This window comes from Vicugna pacos, chromosome 12 (assembly GCF_048564905.1).
Source record: "Vicugna pacos chromosome 12, VicPac4, whole genome shotgun sequence".
In the NCBI taxonomy this organism is placed as follows: domain Eukaryota; kingdom Metazoa; phylum Chordata; class Mammalia; order Artiodactyla; family Camelidae; genus Vicugna; species Vicugna pacos.
The window spans coordinates 53,749,209-53,775,650 of NC_132998.1; the positions used below are offsets into that span (position 1 = coordinate 53,749,209).

General features: G+C 37.4%; 1 protein-coding gene and 1 pseudogene across 7 annotated transcripts in view; one reads left to right on the plus strand and one right to left on the minus strand.

The window, feature by feature from the left end:
• FRS2 (fibroblast growth factor receptor substrate 2) overlaps positions 1–24,269 on the minus strand; it is an 87,233-nt gene extending 62,964 nt beyond the window's left edge. For all 7 annotated transcript variants that reach the window (XM_072973409.1, XM_072973415.1, XM_072973411.1 and 4 more), the window contains exon 1: positions 24,126–24,269. The gene's annotated coding sequence lies outside the window, so the exon portion shown is untranslated. The remainder of the gene's footprint in view (positions 1–24,125) is intronic.
• LOC102536289 (E3 ubiquitin-protein ligase MARCHF6-like) overlaps positions 1–24,427 on the plus strand; it is a 32,510-nt pseudogene extending 8,083 nt beyond the window's left edge.
• Positions 24,428–26,442: the final 2,015 nt, after the last annotated feature.

Consider the following 26,442-nt stretch of genomic DNA (forward strand, 5'->3'; position numbering starts at 1 on the left):
GGAGATCACTCATATGTGGAATCTAAAAAACAAAACACAACAAAACAAAACAAACAAACAAACAAAACCATAAATAAAAAACAGAAACAGACTCATAGATACAGAATACAAACTTGTGGTTACCAAGGGGGCGGGGGGTGGGAAGGGACAGAGTGGGATTTCAAAATGTAGAACAGATAAACAAGATTATACTGTATATAGCACAGGGAAATACACACAAGATCTTGTGGTAGCTCACAGCAAAAAAAAAAATGTGTGACAATGAATGTATGTATGTTCATGTATAACTGAAAAGTTGTGCTCTACACTGGAATTTGACACATTGTAAAATGACTATTACTCAATAAAAAATGTTAAAAAAAATAAAAAAAGGAAAACTAATGAAACACTTCTGGAACAGAAGTGGGAGGAGAATTCTAATTAGCCAAAGATGAAAATAACAGAAAAAAAAAAAGGCCAAGTAACTCATGTGCAAAAACATTTTTGGGATTTGCACTGAAAATTAATTATACAGAGTAATTAAAATAAACTATGAGGTCCCATCTACTGTTCTAAAGCATAGAGTTTATGTCACATTTTTCCATGCACACTCAATGAAGACTTTTCCTCCACCATAAATTTACAGAAGGTTTTGTGGGTGCAATTTACTATGCCTATTTTCAGCCCTAGGATATTTTTGTAGCCAATCTCAAATTCGAAATGGAATGCTATCTGTCCTCAAAACGCCAAGTTATTGGCAGAAATAGCTCCATATCTAATAAGAACTTTTATGCTACACAACAAGTCTTTTTAAGTGGTATTCTTGTCTAGATGTAACTAAGACCACCTGTATATGTTAAAATATAAATCAAAACTTATGGGATACATTTGTTGCTCCTTTATATAAGGGATCTGAGCCACCATTCCCCATCTCACTCCTCGCTCTGAAGAGGAAAACACAGAGACACTGCTCCTCCACTTCGCTACTTCCTGCTAACTACTTCTGCCCAAACTCCTTCCTCTTAGGAGCCCAGAGGGAAATCTATCACCACTGACAAAGCTCATGATCTCCGGCCATAGATAAATGTATTAAGTGGGGCTGACACAACAAAGGCAACTGCAACACTTACTGTCAGCCATACAAAGGGGACTGTCTGTGGCAGACAGAACTCTAAGATCCAAGATCCCTGATCCCTGGAGAATGTGCCCTGTATAATCTTTGGGACTGCCAACGAGAAGGGATTTCACTTCCATGATTAGGTTAACTTTAAGACAGTGATTTAAGAAAGGGGAATTATCCAGGTGGGATTGAATTAACCACTGAAAATCTTTAAATTTGGGTCCAGAAATGAGAGACAGAGAAGTCAGAAAGATGAGAGTGAGAAAGATTGGACATGAAGGATATTCTCTACAGCTGGCTTTGAAGATGGAGGGGGCCACAAGGCCAGGAACACAGGCCTACAAGCTGAGGGTGCAGCTGACAGCCAGCAAGGAAATGGGATCTCGGTCCTACAGCTGCGAAGACCAAGTTCTGCCAACAATCTGGATGAGCTTTGGAAGCAAGCTTTGGAAGAGCCTCCAGACAAGAACGCAGCCCAGGTGACACCTTTCCTTCAGTCTTATGATACCCTGAGCAGAGAACCCAGCCACACTGTGCCCAGACTTCTGACACAGAACGGTGAGCTAACAGGTATTATTTTAAGCCACTGTTACACAGCAACAGAAAACCAATAGAGGGGACTCCTTGGAGGAAAAGGAGGTAGAACCCTAGTTCTGACTCTGCAGGGTGTGGGGAAGTTGATGACTTGAATAGCCTCCGTCAATCAATAACCAAAAATCACAGCGAACTGTGTCATATGAGGTTTCTCACAATAAGGAAATGAATATGAATCAACTGAACATGCTGCATCCAACGAAGTCTCCTCTAACAAATAATCTCCCTTTAATACAAAACAGATATGTTTGTCCATACATAGATGTTTCACACACGCTGTTATAAATGTGTACACTGATGCCATCCATTAAAGAATGCTTATAGCCTGATAAATAAATTAACAATAGAATGGTGTTTCAGTAAAGAATATAATGAAATTAAAAAATAAAACTGATTCAAATGAGGAATTCACTTTCAGACTGATGGAGCCTATTCAAGTCATCAACAGAGTCATCATCCTGCAGAGTCAGAACTAGGATTCTTTAGAATCCTAATACACTTGAAGAAACTCAGAACCACAAAAATCTCCAGATGAGCAGCAGAGCTCAAAGTACATCACATTTCCATGTAGTTTCTTTGTTGTGCTAAACAGAATATTGCTCAAAATAAGTTTGAAATCCCGACTATAATACAAAAGAAATATATTAGTAATTACACCTTCTACGAGACACAGATTACAGACTGAGGCACTTTGAAGAGGAGACAATGGCAAAAGACACACCTAGTTCTCTTCTAACACATCTCTTTTCTGCCAGAATCAATTAATTCTGTGGCAGTTTCCAACTCAAACATGATACATTTCAAAAATGATTTATTGGTTGGTTGCTTGGGAGTCGTGAATACCTCTTTGCCAATCACTGGTATAAATGGTGGTTAGGTGATACAGTACTGTACTTCAGGAACATTACAGGGTTTTGTGGCCTGGCAACCACCACTACGTACTTCATTTATTTATATTTTGCCTCATTCTTTAAAAAGGGGGGACGGATTGAGGCTGAATCATCGTATGTAACAATTTAATAATTTTTTTAAGTACTGAAATTTCTAAACAATTCTTGTTTTAATTGAAAAGGGTTAATCTTCAATTGAGATCACCTAAATTCAGCTTGAAAATGAGGTAGGGAAATCAAGTGTTTTACTTAGATATCCTTTAAAATAAATTTTATTATGCAGAGAACAAAAAAGTACTATTACAGGTAATTCACAGAAAAGTAGAATGATTTCATTACCATAAATTCAAAGAACTTCTAATATATGTTCAGAGTTCAGGAACAAATTTTCACTTGAAGGGTAACAAAAAATACAAGTGAACAATTAATACATTCATATGCCCCCACCCACCCATCAGAAGTAACAAGAACTTCACAGCTGAGGCCAGTCTTGGTTCATATCCTGGTGTATGACAGAGACAAAAATTCTGCATGACAACTATTCCTCAAAATTATTCCCTTTCCCTTACTTTTTAAAGAAACAGTAAGAGAGTGTGTGTGTGTGTGTGTGTGTGTGTGTGTGTGTATTTGGTATGTATTTGCTATATGGCAGCCTAATTCATGTTTATGCCTGGATCTACAAATTTCACTTATTGAATTATTATTATTGAATTAACTAGTTCTGCTAAGTATCAATCATAAGAATAAAAACATGACCAAAAGAATGTTCTAATAGTTACTTATTTGAAAGCCAGGAATGTAATTTCCCTCATCATTGTCATATGTCTGGCTCCACATATCCATTTACTCATTTACATTCCAGATAAAACTTACTAACACACAAGAACATATTTTATCAGTTCGTACATGCTCATCAAACAGGAATAGGCTAAATCCAAATATGTAAGAATCACCAAAACACAAAAACTTCTTGGTGCATGTTAACAGACAGTATCACATGTTGATATGTAAGTTCTCACAAACCTCTCCTTGAATTTTCATCAGCATCACACACAGTTTTTGGAAAATCCCACTTTCCAAAGACTTCCAGGACATCATCATTCTCTTAAGCTGCCTCTATTTCCGTAACAGCTCTTCTTCCCCTTCCCAAATCATGGGATGTATACCCACTTTAGGTGGCAAAAAATAATAATAAATCATGTCATGAGAAAGTTACTGGTTTGTCAAGCCCTCAGATGTTCTAAGTACAATGTCTTAATGGGTTTGTTTTGGGGGGAGGTTGGGGGGTTTTGTTTGTTTCATTGGCTTTTTATTTAAACAGAGTAGACTAGGCCCAGAGGACTTAACTAAAATTTAACATCATTATTTTGTTGTTATCATTTTAATTTTTCCATTACCAACTATTTCAAGCACGTGATATTAGTTTGCCATTTACAGAACCAATATGGAGTTTCCCTTTTCAAGTAAGAGTCATTTAAAGAAAGACATTACGGAAATAAATGCATTTTGGAGTGGTCCTCAAAAAACTGATGCTGCTGACCAGAACAGTGGCTATTTCTAAACTCAGTTCTTTCTCCACATGTTCTTACTTCGGTGATGACCCCAAATGCTCAGCTAAGCTCTGGATTTCAACTTAGGATATTGTACCATCACATCTAATTCAATGCCTCCAAATGAAATCCGTTCTCTTCTGGATCACCCCACCATTTCCAACCTCACCATCAAAAGCTAGCCAAATTCTCCTTTACACTATCCACACAATCTCAAAACTTAGTGGTTATCTTTGACTCATCCCTCTCTATTCACTGAATTCCAGCAGTTATCATTTCAGTCATTCCACAATTCATTCATTCTACAAACACCTGTTGGGTTCCTGCTGCATATGAACAAAATCATGTCATTTTAGAAAGCCATCTCTTTTACAACTTCATCATCTATAAGAGACATGTAGCCTTGTGGACTCTCAAAATTTGAAAGTAGGGGGAGGAGGACGTGAAATGGGACAGACCTGAAAAGGAATGCCAAAGAATATTAAGAGTGGTTGTATTTCTAAGTGGTAGAAGTAAAGATAAGTATGACTTTCTTCACATTTTTCTGTACTTTATTTTCTATATTTTTTAATCAAAAAATAAACTCAAAAAAAGTTCCAATTCATTTCTTCATTCCTACTCAAGCATCCTAGTTCAGACTCTCATTATGTCCTCCCTCCGGGCCTCTAAACTGACCTCTGTGAAGGTCACTGCCCAATACATTATACATATAGATGTCAGAATAATATTTCTAAAAAGTTACCTTTACTAAATTACTCTTCTATTCAATGAGCTTTAAAGGCTCTCTATTGCCTATAACAAGAGCTGCCTACTCTACCAGCTTTTTAGGGATTTCTATAATCTAGCTCCAATCCTACCAAAATAAAAAGAAAAGAAAAAATAGTTCTATCATGGGTTAAATAGTGATGTTTTATCAGAAAGTTAAATGTAAGTTAAAACTTACTACTTGAGACTCTGAATCTAGCATACTATTAATAATTCTGTTAGGCACTGTTTCTCAGCACTCCTGAAATTCAGGTTATTACATACTTCATTTTTGAAAGACTCCATTCTGGAGAACTATACAAACTACCTGGAGTATGTTTAGCATGCAAGCTACAGTCCACTTAATCAAAAGGTATTAATAGATATATCCATACAATAAGAATATATTTATATTAAAGCAGAGGCATGAGAAAATAATTAATGCAATTTCTAATGGTATAAAATCAATGCCAGCAGCTAAGTGCTAGACCACCAGGCACAAAGTTAATTAGGCTGAGTATATTCAATATATAATATCTGCTTCAAGTTTTCATTAGTTTGAAGCAACTAGTTTCTTTGTTCTGTAACGTATCACCTAAAGGTTCTAAGCTCCGTACTATTTAGAAGGTATTTACTTAGCACTTACAAATGCCATTTCTTATTAGTCACTTTTGCCCCAGAGTGTACGTTCTGGGATGAGAGAGACAAATTAGACAAAAAGCTCCTGCTCATCCCTGCTCTTCAGCTCCCAAAGAACAGCTAAATGCCTGGGGGGATTTAGTCCTCATACCGTTACTAGAAAACACTGAATCAAAACCTAGAAGCAACAGGCTGGTGTGGGAGAATTTTCTCAGCTGTCACGAGGATTAATTTTGTGTCCCAGGTGCCTCCTTTCTTTACCCTACTCCTGGCCTGGGATTAAGCTAGGGACACTGCTAAACATCCTACAATGCACAGGATAGTCCCCCACAACCAAGAATAACCTGGTCCAAAATGTTAACAGTGCTAAAGTCAAGAAACCCTGGTATGAAAGGAAGAATACTAAGTTAGAATCCTATCTCTATAACTTATTACCTAAATGACCTTCAGCAAATTATCTAACTTCTCTAAGACAGTTTCCTCAAGTATAAAATGGATATCATGCTTATGTTTAAGAATTTAGGAGGATAAATTGATATGGAAACCTTTAGACACTTTACAAAAGTTAGTTTCCATTCTTCAGAGTGAATACAAATATCTTCCCTATCAGAGGTAGAGCTCTGGATCTCTCAAAAGATGATGTCAAAATACGAATGACATATGGTACTATAACTGACTTGTTTTCTGAATCTCCCATCAAAATCTAAGCAACTTGAAGGAAGAATCCTTACCATATTGGACTCAGTATACTCAGCCTCTAGAATAAAATAAGCATTGGGTAAACATCTGTTAAATGGTCAACGGGCAAACAAGTATCTAAGTACCTACCCACCATAACAAAACAGTCATCCCATTGCACTGTGAAGAATTACTACAGAATGTAAGAAATTTAATTCTTGTCCCTAAGAAATTTTAAAATAAGAGATACTTAATAACAAAATAAAATATACAGAGAGATTTAACACACAGTAGGCACTCAAAAAAGCTCATGAGTAAAACTCACATGAAGAGCTGAGGCTACAAATGAATCCTAGTGGGATACACCAAAGAAGCCAGAATTAAATAGATACAATCAGGGAAAGTCTATTTTTAATTAGCATAATCCTTCAGAGTACATGCTGCTAATATCTTTCAAAGGCAATGAAATAGCACAACTAAAGAACAAACATCAAAATGACAAGTGCCATCATTTGTCATTTCAGCAATGCTCAGCTAAATTTCATAATCCCAATACGGTAGCATATTTTAACAGGTTCAAAGGCCATTTTAAGAAAAATTTTAAACTATATTAGATTTTAATGAAGCTTATCAAATTTCAGACACCTACAATCCATCTTAATTTATCTTATATGGTCTGAGACAGAATAAGACCAAAAAGGCTGATGCCCAAATGTCTGAATATATGCTGAAAAGGCTGAGCTCAAGCATACCCAAAGTGTGTTAGAAGCAACTTTTAAAATGCACAAATGTAACAATTATTTTTAAACCAACAATTTTAGAAAAATAGCAGTTCCTATCTAAAGCTTATATAAATATAAGACACAGGGTTTGCAAATGTCAGCAGAGTTTTAAGATCCCTTTCTAAAGTAATAGTCTCCTGTTTTGCTTGGTATCTTAATTTGCCTTTAGTTTCAAAAGTAAGCTTGCCAACATGATTCCTCTCAAAACCTCAGGAATTCCATTACTAGTTTTAACCTAAATTAAGGGAAAATAGACCCATTCAACCCATGGCAGAAGTATGCACAAAGTGTTTGTTGATGCTCATAAATAGACTGAGAAATTTAGACATGTCTGAAGGACAACGGCTGTATAGTCAACTCCAGCTTGCTCCACCATGGAACCAGAGAGAAGAGAATTACTGCTACCACTTCAAGTGAGACCAGCACAGATACCAACTTTAAACCAACTGAGATATAACAGACAGAACATTCTCTTTAAATCAGACCCTTTGTGTATGTTTTCACTCAAGGGAAGAATGGTTATAGAGTACCCTTAAAAAACACACATGGAGCCAAGAGGTTATTGGCCTCTCCCCCACAAACAATGCTTAAAGTGCCCTCAATACCTCCCACCCACTTGCTTCCAAAAAAAAGAATAAACTATAAATACTTGATATACAAATGGTTCTCTGTCTTATCACGGAAATCTTTTTCATTCTATTTCCCTATTCTCAGACTATATAAATCTTCCTGACAATTGCAGGCATTTTCATTCTGCATCCCTCTCCATCATCTCCGTCAAGCTGTAATTCATCTTAACTCACTTGAATCCCAGGAATCAGGATCCCCTGAAAGGGGCTAGTAAAAGAGGAACATACTTGAGGGAAAGGGAAAGAAAATCTCATCTTCCCCATTTCCCAGCTCTTTCCCTTACCCTATCCAAGAACTGCAGAGTAGCAGCAAATGGGAGGAATAAAGCAGCTTAAGTTCATATTGCTATTTCTCACTCTTTTACCCCTAACTCATCCACTGCTCCCTCTAGACATTTTGTTCCCCAAGCATCACCCTATTAACCCCACTCCCCCGTCACAGGTAATGGAAGTCACAACCAAGGGCTTAGATTTTTTTAGACCCAGTTCCCTAATATAGGAATGCAGCAGGATGAATGAGTTTCCACCAGTTATAAAGGGTGACTTGAATACACTGTGATATAATGGGTTACAACACTTTTTTATTGCCTGACCTATATAGTTAAATACCACTTTTATATGACTTATTGGAAAAATAAGCTCCTAATTCCAAATTCCTTTTCCTAACTCCTCATTTCCTCCACCCTCATCCTCTAGCCAAAATCTTTTTTAAACAATTCATTTACAAAATAGAGGCTATCTACATAAAAGAGTAAAATTAGTGACTGCTAGTAATTAAAAAATACATTTTGACAAAGTAAACAAGTTAGTGCTAGTAGCTTGTGCAACATGAGTGAACCATGCTTAACAATCACATAATTAATAAAAAGAAAGATGAGAAACCTGGTTATAAACAGAATATTACCAACTAGTGATCACAGTTTTATAATATGCTTTTTGCAAAAGTAATATTCTAACTTCAGAAATGAATACACCAAGAACAATAATTTGGCGCTATCAAAATTTTTAATGCATGTATCTATTGGCATGGAAATTCCGTGTCTAAAATTTAAAGCACTGACAGATTTGCACAGACGTTTATATGTATACAGTACCCACTGCTGCATTATTTATAAATGCAAAAGATAAGAAACAAGCTAAATATCAACCAAAAAGGGAGTGTACAGTATATTCAATACAATGAATACTATGCAGCCAAGAGTGGATATGGTTGTAAACACAGGAAGAAACTTGCTACAAACAGCAATTGCCTCAGGGGAGGGGACCTAGTAGACAGGGAGGTGGAAAGAGAGTCCTGTTTTCACAACAAACCCTTTTGCTCCTTTACATTTTGGATCATGTACACATACTATCTTTTTATTAAAAATGAATAAGTTAAAATTTTGTTAAAGAATGTAGACAATTCTCTCTGATGCATAAGTAGTTCCACTTTCCTCACCTGTAGGCTGAGACTGAGAATCTGGGCTACTAGAGGTTATCAATAACCTATATGCCACAGTAGAGGGTTCATCTCCTCTTTAGTGAGAAGAGGTACAACTATGACAACTCTGCATCAATCAAAGCAAAGTCCAATAGGTGAAGAATTTATGTTACCCAAAGCAAACTTTATTACCGAAATAAAATTGGTGCAGTATAATTTTGTCAGCACTCTAAAAACCATGCTTCACCAAAAGAAAAAAACAAACTATCTGGCTGGAATTTCTGGTTAGGGTCTAGATCTCATACGGCTACATGCACCAGAAATATTTTGTGAAGAAACTTGGAAGTGTCAAAACCATTCGAATCCAAAAGACAGTTAAAAAACACGGGGAAGGGGAGGACAAAGTCGTGGGCAATGTTTCAAATGCCAAAAAAACTTTCAAGATACCATTTTTCTAATAGAATTTTTCTCTTTATCTCTTAAATTACAAGTAAGATAGAAAAAGCAGTCTCTTAATAATTAAAACTCAAGAAACTGAAAGAAACAATTCAAACTATTTCAAGCTTATTTTTAAATGTTACTATTTAAGTTTTGCCACTAGATAAAGAGAACAATTAATATAACAGCAACTAATACTAATCTGGTTCCCTCTTCCTCTGCTTCAACTTTATTACAACCTGACTGCTAGATTAAAAAAAATACAGAAAAATAGAACATAAAAATCTTGAAAGAGGGTACATAACAGTTACATTTAGGAATAAGATCATATTTACTTTGTTAAAAAAATCATTTTGGGGGTCTCCTGTTAACAACACTATGACATTATGACTTTGCCATCTAAACACACAGCTGTATCACTATGTACAATTTAAATTTTACAGATGTACTGACTTGCTGAAAAAAAAAAATCAAACTATGTAGCCCAAAGGTTTGTTCTCATAACCAATTACAGTCCTCTGAAGTCTAGGACATACCTCAGTAAATGAAGAACGCTAGCTGGCATATCAAAAAATCAGTATATTCCTTTCCCAGATTCAAACATATTAACTAATAAGAAAGAAAAAGAAAGACAGAAGGAAAGAAAGACAGAAGGAAGGAAGGAAGGAAGGAAGGAAGAAAGGAAGGAAGGAAAGAAAGAAAGAAAGAAAGAAAGAAAGAAAGAAAGAAAGAAAGAAGAGGGAGGGAAAAAAGAAAGATCATGAAATAGTCATCCTCTAGAAAGCAGGAGGTAAAAAGTGCTTCAGAAATTAATATGTGAAATTTACATATCTTAACATTTACAACAAAAATGGACAAGAATGTTATCAACTGAAAAACTCTATTCTACATTATTTTATACATACCAGTAAACTATTTACTGTGGCTTAAGAGTGTCCAAGGTACTAGATAAACTCAACTGAAGAGGACCGCTAATAATATTAATCATAATCATATCAAAGTTAGGAACTAATAACTACACAAATGAACATTTAAATTGTTATCAATGGATTTCAATCCTAAGGTAGAACTAAGAGTTCCTTAAGCTATTTTCATGATTTAAATAGCTTAAAAGCCACATATACTGCCTGAAATAAGCTTTTTTATACTAAGTAAAATAACTAAATTTCTTTTTGGAGGACTGGAATTAAAACTCAACGTGGTAACAATTATCTTACAGTGATCAAAAGCTCCAGCTGTAGTTACAGTCTTCAATAATAAAAATAGAAAACCTAATGAATTATTATGTAACAAATGTATTTTATTTTGTGGGAAAACTTTTTTTGGATTCTAGCATTTGAAAATTAATGGAAATAAAGTAGTTTTTTAAAGAAATGTTCTAGAAAAGCAAAATGCAAATTAAAAATATATACCACACTCTAAATACTCACAAAATGTCATATTTATCTGGAAAAGGTTTGCGTGCTGGGTAAGGACAGAAAGACACTAATGAATTACTATACACATATATATGTACGTATATATGTCCTTTTCTTTAAATCCTAATCACTCAATTGATGCTTCATGACATAATAAGAAATGACACAGATAAAGATGACTGATCAGATCCCAAACTAAGAAGGAAATTTAACAGAAGGAAGAGCAAAGTTTCTATCTGTGTTCTCCATTTTCACCCTTTACATTCTTGGATTACTTCATAACTACCTCGTAAGCTACAACACTGCAAGATTTTAGTCATAGTCTTCACATGTACGCAGCCAATATAAAACAAAAACAAATGCTTATGTTATGAGCCTAATTTTCACATTAGGATGCACCCTCATTTTTTACATAGGACATAAGAAAGACTAAGGAGCAAAATGAATGGAGGGCCCAAGATGTGGGATGATAACCGTAAAAACACTACACGACCTAAAGGCCACTTGAGTATTTAATGACTGGGTAAACAGGACGACCTGAAAGGCATCCAACACCTGCACAGGAGGTAAGACAACACGCTGATTTTGAACCTGACACAGCTCTGGATACAAATCCTAGGGCTCCACCACTTTTACCTGCCTGACCTTGGGAATCTGACTGAACTAACTTGGAAGCCTCATTGTTCTCCTCTATAAAATGGAAATTTGGATAATTCAGTAGAAACTCATTTAATAGACCTCTACTTTATCAACTTACAGAAATAAAAGGCTTCAATCCCTCCATACATCACTCCCTGATGCCCATCACAGGTTGACCACTTGCACCTGGCAGTCCTCTAAGTGGACCACATTCTTAATGTGTGCTCACCCTTCTACTCTCACCCAGTGAGCCAGGTGCTTAACAGGAGCCAGCGGATTGTTCCCAAATCCATCTATGCCAACTGTACTTGTTACTGCAGTTATGTAATTTAAGATTACGTAAACGGATGAATTATGAGTGAAAGGGGTTGTTTCCCTGAAAATTATGTCAAAAAGTTCAAAAAAATTCAAAGGCTAATTATTTTTTAAAGTTGTTACAGAGTTAGGTGTATGTAAAACAGCTTAAAAAGAATAGAGGGTAAGCATAAAACTGTAGAATTTTTATATAATACATTAAAAGTGCCTTTAAATTCTCTGTTCTACTAGAAAGGGATACTACTAGGATATTTAACAGACAAGTTGGATCCTTACAGATGTAGATTATGCTAAAAGAAAAAATCCAGAACTCTAATGAAAGGACCCATCCATAAAAAATATCTTCACCTTATGGAGGGAAAAAATGGTGAAAGAGGGTATATTTGAGGTAAGATTAAATACTGTTAAAATTATCTACTCAACATCACATGTGAGACCTTCACACATAGCTAACTCAAAAATTTATAGGACTATTGCGACAACTAAATAAGAAAATAAAGTACTTAAGCACAGTGCCTGGCGCTTGGTGATATTCAATTAAAAACTTCTGTTTTACTTTAAGGGTTTGTTAAAGTGATGGTCTACTGTTCTAAGAATCTAGTAATGCTGTCCTTCAAAACAGAAAAGTTAGAGGTGCAATTTCCTTGTTACTGTTATTTCTGTATTCGGGTGCATTATACATACTCCATACATGATGAGCCACAGAAGTTCCCTGGTGGCCATCAAAAAGGCAGAGACATCCAATACTTCTAAGAGCCCCTAAGAGCCGCAGGAGACTGCAGGTTCCAGGGTGACACTGAACTGCAAGGATAACATTATGGTAATGCCTTGACACATCAGCGTGAGCTTACAGCTGACACAACTGACAAGGAAGAAGGAAAAGGGAATGAGGTGCTGGTGCGGTGCTAGTGGAGGAGCAGCTGCTCTCTGAAGAGGGAACAAAGAAAAGGTCAAAGCTCCAGGCTGCGGAAGAGATAATGGCAGAGACTGGAGAGGCAAAGCAGAAACCGGCAACCATGCTGTGGGTAACAAATCTATAAACTGAAGAGGTTCCAGGTGAGGTCAAGAGAAGGGTCCGGTGATTCCACCTCCTGCTCAGAACTGTTGAACACTGACATAGATATTAAAATGCTTTTCCAAATCACTTAAAAGCAAAATCACATTTTAAAAAGTTCATGTCATTTTGACATTACAATCAATTTTATTCTTCATGGGAAAACTGTTACATAAAGAAATGCACTCTAAAATTAGAAAAATGAAGTACTCTTTTCACCTATTAAGTTGGGGGTGGAAAGTAACACTAATATTCAATCTAACAAAGATACAGTTAAACAGTCATACCATCTACCATCCTTTTGAAAAACAATTTGACCTCTACAATAATACACTAAAACAATTAATCTCCACACTAATAAACCCTCATATCCTTTGGCTCAGTATACATCTGGGGAATCTGCTATAAGGAAATAACTAAAAATATGAAGAAAAATGTATGTTCTTAGGTATTTTTTTGCAACCTTTCTTACAATAGCAAAAATTAAGTACGATGGTCACAGAAAATATTAATATAATGTTAAGTTTAAAAAGCAAACAAGATTGAGCATACACTATAAATATGACATAAAACATCATATGAAAAGAGCTTTAAAAAAACCCAAATGATGACTGTACTGGAGTGGTAGATTCACAATCTGTTTTTTCTATTATCTACCCACTCTGAAACGTTATTTTATGTTTAGAATTAAAACAAATTATATTTTAAAAACATGCGCCTCAAGGGACACACTATAATTTGTTTCATGTAAATCTCAAAATGACTAAACTAGTAGTGGAGGGACGGATTATAAACATAAAGAGGTAGCGCTAAGGAGTTCTGTGGGGATGGTACAGTTCTGTATCTTGAATGTGGTGGTGGTTACAAAAACTGTGTATGGGATAAAACTGCACAGAACTACATACAGACACACAGAAATGTAGGTGAAGTCTGGATACGGTCTGTAGTCTGGTTAACAGTAATGTACCAATGTCAATTTCCTGGCTTCCCCATTGTATGACAGTTATATGAGATGTCACCACTGGGGAAACTGAGTGAATAGTACATAGGGCCCTATTGTCTTTGCAACTTCCTATGAGTCTGTAAGTCAAAATAAAAGTTAAAAAAAAAAATCCATGCACTTGCATGTATAATAATAAGCTTTTCTGACAGGGTGGGAGACAAGGGAATGTAAAGCGAGGCACACAAATTTTTTGGCTTCCCAGCGCATATAAAAGTTATGTTTACACTATACTATAGTCTATTAAGTGTGCAACAGCATATATGATGGCTAAAAACATACCTCAATTTAGAAATATTTTATTGCTAAAAAATGCTTACCATCATTTGAGCCTTCAGCACATCATTAATAACATCAAAGATCACTGATGACAGATCACCATAACAAATATAATAATAAAGAAGTGTAAAATATTGTGAGAATTACCAAAATGTAACAGAAACATGAAGTGAACAAATGCTATTGGAAAAATTACGCCAATAGACTTGCTTGACACAGGGTTGCCACAAGCCTTTGATTTGTGGGGAAAAAAAATACAATAGAGCAAAGTGCAATAAAAGCAAATTTTTTAACCAAAAAAAGCAGTAAAATGAGGTACATCTGTATAAAAATGCTTGGCAACCTAGAAAGCACTGCACATATGAAAGGTATATTATTACTGTACTTAGCTTTTCATTTTGAAGAAATAAACGCCAGGACTTCCCTACAGATTGTTTATTAATTGTAAGGGGAAAAACCGTCAACTATACAGTGAATAAACCAGACAACACCCCGACCAAAATTAAAATTGCTAATGAGGGGCATATGGACATTATGTATATCCAATCATATCCTGAAAGGAACACACCACTTTTGTAGCAATCTGACTGAAGACAGATAAATAACCTGAATTAAGTCATGAGGCAAATCAGATCAAATAAGACAAATTCAAACTGAAAAGCTTTCTATAAAATAACTTACTTGTAATCAATACAAACAAAACAAACAAAAAATGTACCTGTGTTTTTTAACTGCATAAAAGACAAAAAGAGAGGCTAAGGAACTCTTACAATTTAAAGAAGACTAAAGGAAAATGGCAACCAAATGAAAGACATGATCAAATTGACAGAATTCAAATATAAAGTGAATGTAAGTTAAAGTATTTGTCAATGTTAAACTTCTGGAATTTGATAACAGTACTGTGATTGCGTAAGAGAATATTCTTATTCTTAGGAAATACACCCTGAGGTATTAAGAAGTAAAAAGGCATGTAACATATTCTCCAGTGGTTCACAAAAATAAATAATACTGTGTATGTATGCCATAAGACAAATATGGCAAAATGTTAAAAACTGGTGAATACGGGTAAAGGGTATACAAGAGTCTACTACCATTCTTGCAACTTTTAAGTTTGAAATTATTTCAAAATAAAAAGCTTGAGAAAACAGGATACTAATCTCAGGGGGTTACTGATACGCTCTAAGCTATATACTACTCTGCAAAACTAATATAGAGAAAGTTCTAAAGAATTTCAGTCAAATAAATTATAAAACAAATTAAGAAAGCACAGCATCATGAGCAAGAGCCAACCAACCAAACAATCATATCTGCAAAGACTTTAGATACTGGAATTATTAGACACAAAATACAAAATAAATATATTTAATAAGTTTTTAAGAAATAAAATTTATCTTGAGAATACAACTAAAAAAGGAATAACTATAAAAAAAAGGATCAACAGTCTTAAGAAGGAATTGAATGGTATTTCTAGAAATGAAAATATAGTAAATAAAATTTTTAAAAATTCAATAAACATGCTACAACATGGATGAACCTTGAAGACATTATGCTGAATGAAATAAGCCAGACAAAAGGACAAATATTGTATGATCCACTTATATGAGGCACCTAGAACAGTTAAATTCATAGAGATAGAAAGTAAGATAGTTGTTACCAGGGACTGGGTAAAGGGGGGACTAGAGATTTACTGTTTAATGGGTACAGATTTCATGAAGTTTATGACGATGAAAATAGTCCTAGAGATGGATAGTGGTGATGGTTGCACAATGTGCATATACTTAATGTCACTGAACTATACACTTTAAAATGGTTAAAAGGGTTAATTCTATTTTATGTGGTACGTTTTACCACAGTAAAGAAATGGATATAACAGTTAAACTGAAAAAAAATTTCAATAAACTAGGTGAACACAGATGAAACAAAAATCAGCTAACTGGAAGAAGACACTAATTTTCCAGAACACAATACAGAAAGATAATGAAATGGAAAATACAAAAGGTTAAGAGACAAGGAAGGTAGAGAAAAAAGATCTAACGTTCAAATACAATTTACAGATCGAAAATATGGAAGATAAACTCTGAGGAGAAAATGGCCCAAAGTTCTCCAAAATTGTTGAAAGACACCAATCTTCAGATTCCAAAGCTTAGTGGATGCCAAGCATGAGAAATAAAAAGAAACTCATCTTCTAGACATATCAAAATGAAAGTGCTGGATGCCAAAGACAAAGAAAAGATTCTAAAACTACCTATAATGAAACAACAGATACAGCAGTCCCTCAGCTATCCGAGGGGGAATCGTTCTAATACCACAGAGAATACCCTCTGATGCTCAAATTCCTTACATAAATTGGTGTAGTATTTGCATATAACCTAGGCACATCCTTGTGTATACTCTAGATCACTTGTAATACCTAACACAATGTAAATCCTAAGTAAAAAGTTGCCGACATGCAACTAATTCAAGTTTTGCTTTTTTGGAATTTTTCCCCAGAGTATTTCAATCCATAGGGGGTTGAATCCAAGGATGCAGAACCTGTAGATAAGAGGGCCAACCTCATCTATAATGGAACGTCAATTACATGAATTACCAACTTTTCAAGAGCAGTAAAAGACAGAAGAGAATGAAATAAGATCTATAATAAAGAAAAAAAAAACTGCTAGCCTAGAATGCACACTCAAAAAAGCCACCTTCAGGAATAAGACTAAGGTACTTTCCAACAACAGACCCTCTAAAGGATATTCAGGAAGAGAAAAAAATGAACTCACAGCCCAGAGAGAAGGTCTGAGATGCAAATGGAAATGAGCAAAGACATTTGTAAATACACAGGCAAATCAAAGCAAGAGTGTTTAAAACAATATCTAATTTGTTGGGGGTCAGGGAGAACTAAAATAAAGGAAAACATATAGAGTTTAACTTCCAAATGTGAAGAGAGATAAAAATGGATTTTTAAAAATATTTTCACTAAAAATAAAAGGAAAAACAAGGGAATGATTAACAAAATTCAGACGGTAGTTACGCAGGAAGCATGTCTGAGAACACAAGTGGTGAGGAGTGCGAAGGGGCTTCAGAGAGGCAGCATTCTATTGTTTAAGCCAGTTAGTGGTATCTCATATTTCATTTTATAATTATTTAAGTTGTATGTTTATTATACTACATGCTTTTGTAATAGAAGTAAACTTTTAAAATCAACATAAGAAAAAACCCAAAAGACTAGTGATCACTCCCTAAAACTCTAGAATACTTCACAAAACTTGGTATTTAAAATTGAAAGAAGACTCATTATTTCATAAAACTACTCGCTGGGTCCCTGCCTAATCCTTCAAGATTCCTAACTTCTCTTCTCCCTCTTGTCTTCCTAACCCTACAGTAGCCACAAGTGGCTATTCACACTGAAACAAATTAAAATTAATAAAAAATTAAAAATTCAGTTCCTCTCTAACACTAGACACACTTAAGTGTTCAGTAGCCATAAGGGCCACTATATTAAATATTACAGATATAGATCATTTCAATCTTTGCAGCAGGTTCTATATTTTGTAACACCAGAAACATCGATAACTGAATCATTTTAATTATAAAAGTAAGAACATCTTAAAATTTATTAAATCTCCTCTCAAACTCACTTTATTTCTATGAAACTACAGCTCCTTAGTAGTATTTCAAATAGTTTGCTGTTAAGAAATATATAGAAAGTGTCAGGAACTCTTTGCCATCCCCTATGTCCCACCAAAACCATCAGAACACAGGATTTTTTTTTCAATAAGCCAAACTTAAATACTTAAGCACAGTGCTACTAAACTGTAATACGAGCCATGTCCTAAGGACACAAAAATCCACAGGATGAACATATGCCCCTTCTTGGGGCACCAATTTTAGTTGGCAGTACTTTAAACACTGTCTACATACATATAAAATAGTAACATGTAAAATCATATGAATTTTTAAAAACAAAACCCTATAGGCACCGTGAAATTTTCTAATTATAGCAGGACACTCGGCTGCATCTCTAGACTTCTGAGCATACCATTCATTTCTACCATTAGGAGTACTCTGGAGGAAACATTCAAGACTGTTAAATAAATGAATTCTGTATGATTTTTTTAAGTACCAGAAATAAAACTCTATAAAACAGTAACATTCTTAATATCTAAAGCAGCAAACCTCCAGTTTTTCTTTAAAGGACAGGTGGCCTAAGCTATTTCAACTTAACCTGAACATTCTGCTTTACGCAATCTAACACAAATTAAGTCTTTCTATAGCACTCCCAACTTTTTCAATTATCTAACCAAAAACACTCAAAGGAAACAAACGTTAAGCCTTAATTTAATAGTCACTTAGGCGACGTTTGCACCTGAAGTTTTCCCCCAGCTTTAAGAGAACCAGGGAGTCAGCTTCTCATCTAGACAACAGAATGCAATTTCAATAAGCGCTTATGCTAATAATTGTTTTGTGTCCCCAGGAGGACTTCTGTGGCTCCCCTTACATAACCCATTATGCAAAGTACTGAACTATTCTCTTTCTCTAGAAAGCACTTTGAATACTGATATGTGCACAAGGTTTACTTGCTATATTAAATAAAAAAGCTTTTCTCGAAGCTCCAGCTTCAAGGATCCTGCAGAAGAGGTGAAAAGGAAAGCCGATTTCTACCACACGATGTCAAAGGCGAGTTATTTATCTTGTTGGCTGATCAACAGAGTAATGGCTCACAGCAGCACCCCCAGCCAGCCCCCACAGTTCGCCAGTTCCCTCCCGGGACTCTGGTTGAGAAACAGAGCTTTAAACAAATAATTTGGAGCAATTTGTTTGAACTCAACTGAAAATAATCTGAACTGCTCCTTGAAATATGCTAGAAGCACTACTGTAAAACTTGACAAAATTAAATTCAATGGCAGTGAGAATCCCAGTACAGCGCCTGCAGGGTAATCAAGGGTAGAACATCCCCGAAACCTAACTTGAACGTGCATAAATATGCTGCATGCGTACTCTCCCCTCATCTCCTGGTTCTGTTCAAACCAAGATTTTCAGATTTCACAGAACCATAATCTTCAAAACAAAAAACTGGGGGGACCAACACAGAGTTGCCAACTTTTATTCTGCCAAGGATACTTAAAAAGAAAATAACTACCGATTACCATCACTATTATTTCACTAAAAAACGAATATGCTTATACCAAAAATGATAAAAGATAATTTTAGAAAAAATATTATCTTCTAAACTCAGTCGATGTAGCTCTGTGAAAAGCTCACTTATTCTCACTGCACTTTAGACAAGAGAAAACCTTGTGGACTGACACCACTCCACAGTCCAGCATTTGGGAACCACAGGTCTAAGCAGGTAACCCCCACTTGGAAAAAAAAAAAGCAATGGTAGGACATGCCCAAACCAAATATTAACCTATTCAATAATGAGGAAATCGAGGCTTGGAGGGGTTTAGGGACGTTCCCAAGGTCACAGACCAAGAATTCTGACACAGGTCTGTCTAATTCCAGAGTCAGAGTTCCTGACCATTATGCTAAATTTTCTCTAATATTCTTCCAGCGGTTAAAAAGATCCATCCTAATCCAGTCACCTTTGTGACCAACGACAACCGAGGAATTTCCAGGACAGCTGGCGGGAGTGAGAGGTGTACTCCTGGGCCATCACTCACATTGAAGCTAAATGGAACTCCTGACCTTTGCCTCATTAATACCAGGCTCACTGCAACTAAGCTAACCAGCCCAGACAAAGCACACACAAAACCCCTGCCTCCAACATCACTGACGCAGGACTCTTAGGATGTTCCTAAGTGCCTGTGATAGAGTGAAAAACATATTCCTAAAAAACAAAAGGAATGTATTAACTCTCAAGAAGGAAATAAACACTTCCATGGTAACTCAATCTAAAAATCATCAACTTACCCTCAAAAAGTTACAACTCTAAGCCACATTCTGCAAATAATTACAATCTTTTATACATTAATACACAAGTTCCCTTAATTTAAATATTAACAGAAAACCACATGAAATTATATAAATCTATAGTTCTTAGTTTTCAAGTTAAAATATATACTTCTTATATATGTATCATTATATAATGAATAAAAGGATCTTATTCTATTCCTCTAGGGTAATCCAAACATTAGAGACAAAACCACTCATGTTAATCAAAAGTACTTATAAAAGAGAGTTAGAAGAAAAATATGTAATTAAACACTATTTTCTATAAAAGGCACTATTAGTAGCCAGTAGTAATAAAGGGCACAAAAAGTATCTTTGAATATTTAGAGGTTTTTGATATTGAAATCAAAATTGAAAGTCATACATATACATAAATAGAATACTGTATTAGAAAAATTGCTTCCAAATCCTTGCATATCACTTGCCAGCAAACGTCCAAAAGACCAAACAGCTCTACAGTAACCAAAGACTAACACTCTGAACCAAATGAATCTGAAATAATTCCTCCTCTCTGAAATACAGTAATGATAGCATGGTATTCTTGGTAGCAATGGCAAGAAAGGTTTGTTTTCCAATTAGATTTTCAATAATCTATTCTTTCTACTCTATCAGAATCTGCAATGTGAGGGAACAGTACACAGACTATCAAATTTTTTGCCCACTGTATAAAATTATCTATTTAGTGTCTTTTCCTTCTGTTTCAAACAGATGCCATCTAAAATAAAGGGTTGGGTTTTTTCTTTCCGTCTAAACCCTCCCTTGGCCCTCTCATCTTATACAGGTTTAACTAGTACATCTATTTATATTATTCGCTACACCCATGTTTAATACATGCCTAGCACCGACCTCTCTCCCCCACGAACTACAAACCCATATTTCAAAAAAACTCTGGGCATTCCCACTGTTTGGCAAGCATATAAAAAACTCACCATATTCAAAACTGATCTCATTATGCACTTTCCGGCCCATATTTCTAGTAATAGCAACACCACTGCCATCACCTGCACTTAAAATGAGTGTAATCTTCAACCTCCACTTCCTCCAAACCTCCCCCAACAATCCCCTCTCCCACCCAAACATCCCAACATCAATGCCCTTGCCCAGTATTTATATTCTATTGAAAGTCGGCTTTCTACACTAAATCATTCTACACAGTACACTATGAGACCTTGGTAGCTTCTCACTACCTCCCAAATATTCCTAAATACAGTATTTAAACATGTTCTACAATGCAGCTCCAGCTTAAATTTCAAACCTCATCTCTTATTCCCAAAAATGAATCCTATATTCTAGGTAATCTGGTCCACTAACCTTCCTCTGAGTACACAGTGAACTTTCCCACCTCCACACTTGTGCTCACATCATCCCCTTTATTTGAAAAGCCTTCTTCATCCACCTACTCCCAGTCCCTAAATGTTTGTCTTAGAAGAGCCTTTTACCCTCTGCAATGCTGAACTCAGGTTACTGGCTGATAGACAGGCAGCATGCTTTAGTGAAAACACACAGGCTTTGGCACCAGGCAGATCTGGATTCAAACTGAGCCTCAGTTACCTCTAGCTACACAGTCGGGTAAGTTACCAAACTCATTTAAAGATCAGTGTCCTCATTACTAAGAAATATGCTTAGATGTTCTTGTGAAGCTTAGAAAATATATGTAAAGCAACCAGCATAGAGCCTGGTGTTCACCAAATAAACACTAGCTTCAGAGCCACCTTTATAAGTAAGACCATACATTCACCACTTTCCATTTTACTCGAGCTAAAATGAACTCATTTTCCTTTCATACAACTCCAAACTTCAGGTCTAACCACTCATGTAGCAAGCATTTACATACATTTCTATATGTTGTAAATTTCTATGCAAATATCTGACATTCCCTTCTAGAATTCAAATTTCTAAAGACCAAAGACTTAACATTTGTATCCTATAATGTCTGCCGGTGGTTTTATGAAGCACACCGCACTTACCCTCGATTAGAAAAAGATTTTAACATGCCTAAATATTTCATATGCTCTTCATGATTTCTGACACATCTCAGAAAATTATTGCCGAAACATGAAGCTTAGTTGCTGTGGCTGTATCTTTCCTTGCTCCAACAGGGTTGCCTAATATAACTTGATGCCTAACTTAGCAATATCAGTTGAATTCACTAGAATAATATTAACAAAATTTACAGTGCAAAAATGTTCAGTATCTGTTTAACTGACCTGAACATAATTAAATTTACAATGCCTAAGGGTATCTGATTTTCCCCAGTTACCTTTTTCTGCTCTCACAATTCTTAAAATATTTCCCTTCAAAACATTAACTATCATACCTTCAGTATGGACCCAAACCACATCTAACTTGACTCTTTTTCCAGATTCTCTCAATTCCAACATTCCACTCATATGCTCTAAACAATTAGAGCAGCTGAAACAGCTAAGAATCTATAGTTGCTATCTAAACCTGAAAGTTCAGCAACTAATCTTCCCTCCACAATGTTTTCCAGGGACTTTAAAAATCATCCACCCTTTGCCCGTTGAAGATCAACAACCCTGAAATAAATTCTCTTTTGCATAAGGGAGCTCACTCGTCACTTCAGTCTGTTTCCCCTAATTCATGATATAACCTCCCCTTCCAGTGGTGGGAGGAAAAAGAATGAGATAAGCACCCAAAAAAGTACAGTACAAGGCCTAACATAAGCACAAGATGAGAAAGAAGTGCAGGAGGGTGGCACTGGTTTCCCAAAGGTGATGTGTGTCTACACTGCAAAAGCAATGGTCATCTACTGATAGTCGAAACTTGCAGTATCTGCATTCCCTTATAATCATAATTCAAAAACCACTATCAAAGGTGGAAAATTCTATTTCCTACAAACCTTTCAGGAGGAGTTTATTACCTAAAATCTGTTCACTAAAAATAACTACCTACATCACTTTCTCTTCGAGGAAATGCTCAATTTATCTTAAGTGAACATCTCACAATAAAAATTTTGTTTAAAAAAAAACCATAAAACAAAACACCTCTACCCACCTATGTGAACCTCTCTGCACTGCAGCAACAGCTGTAACAGTATAAGGAACCTCTTTGGAGTCACCGAGAACAATTTTTCTTTAGAAGTTGAAGGGAAATGACAGTCCCAAATAGCAAGGTATACAGACTTCGAGAAAGGAGGTATAATAATCTCCAACCCTCTGCAATCAATTCGTGCAACAGCCACAGACTGGACTCATCAAACTGTGACTTCAGAAAGCCACAGGAATTACGAGTGCAGATTACAGAATAGGATCATTTTTTACGTTTGCAAGAAAATAAGGGAACTTACCTGAACTCTTGATTTTCCTTAGCAAGCTGTTTTTTTAAGAAGTGACTTCAACAACAGCTTGAGTAAGCACTGGAGTGAGTAAAGATCATGGGAGGCACGCTGGTGCCACACTGAGACCTACGTATCCAGAACCGGTCCCAAGCGCCGTCCAAATCGATCCTGGGCAACCCCTAGCGGGTCTGGATGGAAAGCCTTGCAAAAGATCCCCGGCATCTACACAGGCATCGCCCCGCCCTGGGACCGAGAAGACAACACCCCTGGGACCCGAGCTAATTACTGAGCCCGAGGACAGACCCAGAGGTCGCGAAAGTCGGGAACTAGAGCCCAAGACAGAGTCTGGTGTCCAGATTCCCAGCCCCAGGTAGAACTCAGAAAACCAAATCCGAGAGGCAGCGCGAAGATTTGGGGGAGCAGAATTGAGGGGGTCGGGTGGACGGAGGCCCAGCCCATCCTTACTCTCGAGTCCCAACAGCAACAACAGCTCCGGGAACCCCCTCCCCGGCTCCGCCCCGCCCACCCCACGGCCCCGCCACCCGCTCCTTCCCGCCCCGCGGGCTGGGCGAAGACCGCGGCGGTCGACAACCCCCTTCCCCGATCCCCGACAGCCCAGCCCGCAGCCCGCAGCCCGCAGCCCGGAGCGGGCAGCGGGGGCCCGGGAGCGCCAGCCCCGACGCCGCCCGCGGCCGTCGCAGTCCGCTTCCTCGGCCACTCACCGTCGGCCCGGGCGCTGGGAGGGAACAGGGCGCGGGTCGGCGGGCGCGGACCCCCAGGCTCCGATCCGTGCAGGAGCCCCTCTTCGGAGCCTATCGAGCCTCAGCGGCTGTGCCTACAAGGCCTCTCTCCGGCCCGAATCCTGAAAAAGCACTTCCGGGGGAGCGGGGGAGGGAAGGGTTTTGGCACCGGAACTGCTCGCGGGCTGGAGCGGCCAGGGCCTCCCGGGCGGGGCGGGGCGGGGCGGGGAGGGGAGGGGCCTCTGCCGCCGGCGCCCGCAAACCCGCCCCCTGATCGTTGCTAACCCTTTCAGCCCCGCGCCCCTCGGTTCCCCAGGCTACGCGCGGCCGCATCCTTCACTGCTCTCCGACGTGTTCCCCTCCCGCCACCTGATTTTACGGAGGAGGAAACCGAGGCTCCAAGAGTTTTAGGTGCAAGGATCCACCCGCCCTCCAACTCTGCCCAGTGTTCTTACCACTCCAATCTGCCTCCTTTAAAAATAATGAATATTAACATTTACGCTTGCTGCTTGCCACTGTATTAAGCTCTTCGAGTGTTCAACTCAGTTAATCATCCCCAAACCCCTTGAGGTTGGTGCTGTTATCTGCATCTTGCACCGGAGGAAACCGGTTAAAGATACCAAACCCAATACCATAAACGCTGACTCTTGATTTTATTTTAACTCGCGTTGTGTGTACAAATCTCACCTATCCCCAACACGAGTTTTAAGTTCTTTAAGGGCAGGAGCCAAATCATATGCCTATATTCCAATCACTTGGACTTCCAATAGCTGGAGTACTCTGGAATCTTCCTGAATGGGTCCTGCACTTTACTTTTTCACCCTGGCCAAGTGTCTGGTCCTCTCTAAGCCTATTTCTCACTTGCAATGTATTTGATATATTTGATGTGTGTGTGTGTGTATAGGCATATATATAATCATCTCCGGACTGTTGTAGGAATTCAAAATGAAAAATGCATGATAAACAGTTTGGAGGTGTACCTAGTACCAATATAGTTATAAGTAGAAATCAACAATTTTCATACCTGGTCATTAATGGGAACAATTTTTCCTCCAGTGCAGTCACTCTGGCAGGGGTCATTTGGAAAACTATGGGTTAGCAACAGGCAATAGAAAAGGTTAGTTAAGGAAATAAAGAAAGCTCAGAGGTTTTTGCAATGGGAAAAATGAAGGTAGGTGAGCCAAAGAATGTCCTGAGGCCAGCCTGGAAACTTGTGAAACTGTGAGCTGAGACAGTTTGAGGACCCTGAGTCAGATGCCAGGCAGGGAAAGGAGGTGGAGGGAAAGAAAAAGGGATTCCTCAGCCACAAAATCAGGAAGGCACTGAACATCTGAGGCAGTTTCTGTATCTGAGGCCAGATTAGGGGGGCATTGAGGGGCACCTCTTTACATGCATGCTGTCTGCAAAACAGATTCACAAGCATCTCCTACAACTGTGGGGAAGGAAATTTTTTTTTTTAATTTTCTACTAAGAAAAGCAGGGGAAATTGAAATAATTCAGAACCAGTTCTTACGAATTTAAGATGCAAACAATGCCTTTGCTTTTGGCTTTTTTTTTTTAAACAGTGCTGTCTTGTTTATTTTATTTTTGTGATCACAGAAGTGTTTGTAAATTATTCTCTAATACCCAAGTTTACCAGCCTTTCATGCCTTGGGGTGTGAAGAAGTAAAAAACAGAGCCTAGGTTGGCAGCACTCACTAACTGCTCTTTCCCCCGAGGAGCGAGAGGAATCCTGAATTGAGGACATTGTCAGGCTCCCTGCGGGATGCAGATGCGCTAAAGGTTTGTCATTGAATCTGGTCACCTAACTAGTAAATGATGCAGCCAGGATTTGAATGTGAGCCTTTCTCCTCAGATGCTTTTCATCACAAGGCCAGTGGTTCTCAGACTTGAGAGGGCGTCAGAATCACCTGGAGGTAGTGTTAAAACACAGATTGCTAAACCTCACCCCCAGAATTTCTCGTAACCATCCTACAGCTTCTCTGAGGTGTCGTTCCTGGACTTGTAGCATCAACATCATCTTTGGACTTGCTACAAATGCAAATTATTAGGCATTGCTCCAGAACTTGTGAATCAGAAACTGGTGTGGGGCCCAGCTATCTGTGTTTTGACAGGCCTTCCCGGTGATTCTGATACATTCTCAGGTTTTAGAACCGGGCATTCTACAATCTATCTTGTCTTCCACACACATCTCTCTTTTTAAAAAAAATAATCCCCAACAGGAAGAATCCCACTGAAGCCAAAGTTCTTCCCACTGAATTAAATGATATATTGAAGCATTTATATTTATGTTGTGCTC